General features: G+C 26.8%; 1 pseudogene across 1 annotated transcript; it reads right to left on the bottom strand.

Annotated features, from left to right (window-relative positions):
• Positions 1-4,043: 4,043 nt before the first annotated feature.
• On the bottom strand, positions 4,044-4,948 carry LOC145164186 (transcription factor MYB72 pseudogene; annotated as a pseudogene). Its single transcript, XR_013739792.1, has 3 exons — positions 4,814-4,948; positions 4,583-4,712; positions 4,044-4,455 (listed from the first exon to the last, which is right to left on the bottom strand). The product of XR_013739792.1 is annotated as a transcription factor MYB72 pseudogene (transcript).
• Positions 4,949-7,103: the final 2,155 nt, after the last annotated feature.

Raw genomic sequence — 7,103 nt, 5'->3', positions numbered from 1 at the left:
TCTCATACACTCTTATCCTTTATATCCCATATATAATACATACATATGAACCATTTATCATTCACAGTTAGTGAATTATCATACGCTCACAATTCTCTCTCAAATATCAAACCTTCATAAGAATATCTTCAAACATCTAAGCCATTTTCCCAGGAACTCTTTCACATTTTGTAAGTGTTTTATACAAACTAATTTTATTTAACACTTTAAATCATTAGCTTATCTAAGTTACACATATTATAATGTGTTCAATATAATTAGGATTCGGATATTATCATGTGTTCTAACGCGAAGAACATCGACACCCTCTTCGTTATCAACCCGCGAATACACACTAGAGGTGAGTTCATACCCCTACCTTTTCACGATTTTTCATTGTTTTAGGGGAAGATACAAGTAAAACACAAGAAACCTTGTGTTAATATTTAAGTTATTTAAAAACATATATATATATATATATATATATATATATATATATATATATATATATAATTAAGATTCAACAGGCTTAGAATTGGTGATTTTGCTTTAATTCATGTTCCTTGTTTGGTTGTGGGATTAGGGTAGAATCATTTCTTCGACTGCCGTTTTAATCGGAATTATATAAGTATTTTATATATATATATATATATATATATATATATATATAAGTATAAAACTATTTAAACATGTTAAACAAAAAGAATATTTTTACAATTTATTTTATTACCATTTGGACATAAATGTTAAATTTCACGGAATATCTTTATCACGGATTTACGATTTCAAACTTGCAAAGTCGTTAATAATACAAAGGTTTTCAATTCAATAGAAACAAACATATAAACTATAATAGGTATAGTTTATGGAACATACATACTTTTTTATCAAGTTCAGGTTACAATTCAATAGAAACAAACATATAAATTGTAATAGGTATAGTTTATGAAACATACGTACAACTCACTCATTACAAACTGACTTTTCATTATTCTACACGAAACCGTCAATATAGCTTTGTGAGACATATTTCAAGTACTTATCTAAGTACCAACCAAGCCCTGAAATTATAACCAGAGTCTCCTGGAGGAAGAGCGTGACACTTGTGTATAGATTTATATGAGACTGACAATCCCGCACCTAAATTGTTAGCTACAGTTAGGCCGGTAGGCCTGGGGTGACAAATGTCGTACCATTTCTGATGCCTGAAGAACGTCGTATCCAGGCCATCTTAGGTCATCAAGCATGGTTATAATAACTCACAATTTGGTATTGAACAACACGATTAGTGTAGGAATACATAAACAACCTCATATGGTTTTATTTAATAATAAAACTACAATACAATATTTTACAGTACAGCTAGTGAATCCAGACACTTACAATTACAGAGTTTTCATACAAGTACAAATACAGAATACTATTTCCAGTATAGAGAAAATTTACATTCCTAGAAACATACATTTTATGGTTTTATGCGAATTAAAGCTACATTATACTATTTCAGAGTACAACAACACTTATCATTTTAATCTAAAGGTACTAAGACTACAATTCATTTAAAACAGAAAATATTGGATTTTCTGGAAGAAAACACGTACATTTTCAAGGAACAAATGACAGATTTCAAATACAAACGTGCTTATGAACTCACCAACATAATTGTTGACACTCTTTTCAAAACTACTTGTATTCTCAGAGAATCAGTAAAAAGATATTCACAGGTTTTGAGAAGACGGAGCTTCATAGAGTCACGTCTTTTAGTTTTTGCTATACTTTTGGTGTCAATTATACATTGATTTGAACACAGATGTAAAACTATACATTATCAATATCATGGTTGTTGTACTTTGATTACTATTATGCAATTGGTGTGATACTGTACATGACGTCATCCGCCCCCGAACGTTTCCATCGTTCTGGTTTGGGGGTGTGACATACAGTCCTTTACTGCACGATGTGGAGCATCTGGAATGCCAGGAATGAATGGATTTTTAAGAATATTTAGGCTCCTCTAACAAAGATAGCGGATGTCATTATTGCTTGCTCATACTCATGATGCACACATAGGAGCAAAAATGGTTGTGGTGATTAGGCTAAATGGATTTACTCACCTTTTATTCATTTATATTTGTAACTGTTTTCTTCTATAACTTTCATCTCTTTGTATTATATATAACATGAATCATATTTTTACTTAATACTTATAATAATACTTTTTAAATAAAATAAATGTCTAGCAAACATGCATGAGACAATATAGACAATCAATATGCATCTTCAAAAATTCAAAAATTCGACCTATCAACAAAGTCAGAACATGTTCAAAAGTACACATATAAATAAATATTAAGTGACTTCAAATAAATAAATTAAGTCTCTTCAAGAGTTCAATCAATATGTTTTCTCCAAAGTAGCCAATTTTGTGTAGTAATTAAAACCAATATTATATCTGATTTAGAATTATAAATAAATGATTGGGAAATTATAGATAATAATTCTAATAGTTATACGAGACAGATTTTAAACAAAGTGGATCGTTAATAATCCAACCTAAGCCTATTAATAAAAGGTTAACGGTTACAGTCGTTATCTAGGTAAACAAATCAATAAGATCCAAACCTAACCTATTACCATGTCTATTGAAAACGTATCATTTTTTCTAAAATATAATTTAAAACAAAATTCCAAACCAATAAGCTATTATTAGTTTTAAATGGCCTATTATTTCTATATATATATATATATATATATATATATATATATATATATATATATATATATATATATATATATATATATATATATATATATATATATATAATGAAGTAGTCATTTTCAACAAAACATATTAGATAGTACACCTGAGTTTATTTAACGAAATATATTAGGCAGTGCACTTGAGTTCCATGAGTAAAGTATGTGTAAGGTCAATTGTGGACACATAGTAAAATAATACTTTATAAACTTTAAATATTATTTCCTTTGTAAATTTTAAAACTGGAAATAAAATTTATATCTATATCCAAATTCTTATTTTAATTATGATTAAACCAAGTTAATATTGAAAATTTTATCTAAAACTCAAAATACAATATCATATAACTAAACCATCCTTCCAAATTAAAGATTAGAATTAATTCAATTAAACTAGGATTAAACTTAATTAAATATTTAAAATCTTTCTGTACGTTTTTTTCCTCATCACAACAAATTATCAATGGAGGCTTTTAGGTTTAACGGCCCCAAAATTTTAATTTTTTATTCATCTTTAACTGTAGGGGTGCTTCCATTCCTTTTTTTTGTTTTGTTTTTTTTTTTTTTTTTTTTTTTGTGGTTTATTGCATAAGATTTTAGCATTGTTTTGTGGGTTCCGAAAGGAACAAATTTGACCATATACCTACTTTTAGTTTGGGTAATTTAATGGCTTCATAGCGTTTTCTCATGTGTTTCTTCCCATAAATAATCATGTGTTTCATAGTTTTCTCTATTATCTACTTATAAATAACAAATATAAAATTAAGACTGTGGAGCCATTAAACTCAAAGTCGCCCTTTATAATCTTCGAAGATTGCAATTAGGAAGAAATGACGAATATGAAGCTTTTTAATAATTAATTAGGTTTAATCCTAATTAAATTTGGTTTAATTCCAATTGAGAAAGGTAGTTTAGTAATATCATATGTTATTTTGAATTTTAGATAAGTTATTAAATTGGTTTAATCCTAATTAAAATATAAGCTTGGATATAGATGTGAATTTTCTAGTTTTAGGCGTATAATTTTAAAAATTATAAGGATATATATAAAAGTAATAAAAGTAATATTTAAAGTTTGTAAGAATACATATGAAATTCTTCCAAAATTTTAAAAAAAAAACTCTGCAACAAGTCTTCACATAAGATTTAAAAAAAGCTCGGCAAGAGTCTTCACATGTAAGTATATACTTTTTTAATGTATTTAAGATAACTATATTAACGATATACAGAAATCAAAACAAGTTCTTTATCGAGTTGGAATTATACTGACATAAGTTATCGGACAAGTTGGCTAAGAAACCATTTTATCAGTAATTGTTGTATTCAAAATATGAACCCAATGCTGACCATGATAAGTCCTCACTCATAGTCATATCACCCCAAGAAGACTGAGAGCCGAAATTGTGTTCTAAACCCCACGGCGTTGTGTTCTCAACAGCCGACGTAATGTCCAGTAAAAACGGATCGGTCCAAAAGTCTCCACTCAGTTCATAATCGTAAGTTTGTGGCGTAACATCACTTGGAATATGATAATCTGAGCTATTATCAGTGCCAGAAGAACATGAAGGTGCTTCATCAGGCTTGATGGTTTCATCGTGATTAATGTTTTCTAACACATGAGTTTGATCATCTTGAACCCGTTTTTTCAAATGTGAGTTCCAACGGTTTTTTACTTCGTTGTCACTCCTTCCGGGCAACTGAGCAGCTATAGCAGTCCATCTACAAGAGCAACAATTATATTTAGCAGCATTCAAAACTGAAAAACTTGTAATACAAATGATAGTGTATATATACTTAAGTAGATTAAAAAGACATGCATGGATTTCCCACAAACGTGTAAACTTACTTGTTGCCAAGCTGTTTATGCAATCTCACAATGATCTCATCCTCTTCTTTTGTAATATTTCCATGTTTGATGTTTGGGCGAAGATAATTCATCCATCGCAACCTACAACTCTTCCCACTTCTAGACAAACCTTAAAGAAAGAAAATCAATGAACAATAAGTAATTAAGTGCAGAAAAATGGAAATTTATTTGGAATCTTGAGAACTTGGGAAGTGACTCGTACGTACGTACCAGCAAACTTAGGAAGTAAACACCAGTTCCAGTGGCCATATCTTTGGATATAGGCTCGTAACTTTTCGTCTTCTTCTTTACTCCATGCACCTTTCTTGATTATATTTTTGTCTAAAGTTAAAGTGTCCATCGTCTTCTTATTTTAAAACTCTGAATCTCTATGTTTGTGTTTCCAAATACACTCATATATACAGGTAGATCTTGTCTTAGAACGTGGTCATAACTCATATGGGATATTTTCTTACAGATATTATTAAATATACTTTTTGTAGAATGAACATTTGACCGTGCACTATTATTCTCTATCCTTTTTGGGAAATATCTAACGTATGTTTCGTCAACTTTTAAAATAAACAAATTAAATAGTCTTACTTTTTCTTGCTATCTATAATCCTCCACTTCTAGATTATCACACGTTTAATAAAGATAAAAGTGATTTGTATAAAACATTTTTTACCTATACCAATAACAATATATGTTTTTTTATGGATATTGTACGGCCCAGTCATTTCATAAATTGTCATGTATAGATAAAAAGTGTGTACCAATTAATTTCTTTTATTAAAAGTTTATTAGTTTTAATAAAGGGGTTTTGTATAAGTATCCCTTCCATTTTCCAATTTAACCATCCGATTTGATTTTTTTGTCTTTTAATGTTTTTTTTTCCTTTTTTGTTTTTTTTTTGTTGTCTTTAATTCATTTTTAGGTATTATTATTATTATTATTATTATTATTAATTTCGAACAAAATTTCATAATTCGGACGACATTATAAATTCGTACAACGTTATAAAATTCGAACGGCTATATAAAATCAATTTATAATTATTTTATATTTTATATTTTAATATTATTATTATTATTATTATTATTATTATTATTATTATAAATTTCGAACAACATTTTATAAATCAGACGACATTATAAATTCGAACGACTATATAAAATCGATGTTTAATTCTTTTTTATTTATTATTATTATTATTATTATTATATATATATATATATATATATATATATATATATATATAGGATATAGATCCGGTAACAAATTTTTTTTGGTAGGAAATTAAGAAGTTTTTTTTCTATATATTTTTTTGAAGAACAAAATAAATAAATCACTAGATTATTCATTTGTAAGATGATTCACAAGAAACAATTCCCAAAAAAACATCTTTATGATTCATTTTTAAGTAAATTAAGAAAAAATTCACTTTTATGGCAATTTTAGTGAATAACAACAAAATCATTGTATAAATGAATTATCGAGATGTTTTTTTGAGAATTTTTTCTTTTGAATCATCTTACAAATGAATCATCTAATGATTAATTTTGTTTGTTCGCGAAAAAAATATGTAGAAAAAAACTTCTTACCTTCCCACCAAAAATTTCCTTCTTATTTGAGCTTGACTATATATATATATATATATATATATATATATATATATATATATATATATATATATATATATATATAAAGTCTAATATATCAAATCAATTGTTAGAAAAAGAAAACAAAAAAGAAAATAAACAAAATAATCATGTCAAATCAAATGTTAAAAAATTGATTAGATGTTAAAAAATTGATTAGATTGAGTTTAGGGGAGGTAAATTTGGTTAACAGTACCTATACCACAACCCTTTAATAAATATAACAACTATCATAGTTTTACAATGTTAAATATGTAGGAAAATATAAGAAGCAAAGTAGAACATTTGATCTCTTTTTAATGCACAGTCTATTATGATCTGCGAGAAGTCATTTATTTCCTAATTGCAAACAATATTTTATTCAATATTTAATTTTATTTAGTCAAGATATCAAGACACTCATCTTGATTTTAAGTGGTTATAAATGCTAACGTGGTATCGGTTTTGGTTAGAGCATCCCTAATAATCGTGAGTTAATGAGATATTTAAATGAGTTGTCAAGTCTAGTTATCATTTAATAAATAAAATTTTCATTGATGTAATTTTTTCATTCAATGGATTTGAAGTTTAATGATAATTGAATTCTTTAATAAAAAAAAATAAAATTTAATAATTTTTAAATAAATAATATAAATTAGCTTTTTTAATATTTTATTGAGTTTTATAGAGTTCAGTTTATTATACTAAAAATTGATAGAGATGTATGAAATATAAAATATTAATATGTCAATTCATTGAACCTTACGGTGTTCAATCCATTCTTGATGCCTTTGCAGGATCTCCATCGAAAAAAAATTATTGATTTATAGTCTTTTAAAAACTAAAATGATATTTATTTGTATCCTATTTTTATTTAAAAG

This window comes from Lactuca virosa, chromosome 3 (genome assembly GCF_052849685.1).
Source record: "Lactuca virosa cultivar CGN04683 chromosome 3, Lactuca_virosa_CGN04683_v6, whole genome shotgun sequence".
NCBI classification, from domain to species: Eukaryota; Viridiplantae; Streptophyta; class Magnoliopsida; order Asterales; family Asteraceae; genus Lactuca; species Lactuca virosa.
The sequence above is the reverse complement of the archived record's forward strand: the minus strand, read 5'-3'. Positions and strand labels throughout refer to the sequence as shown.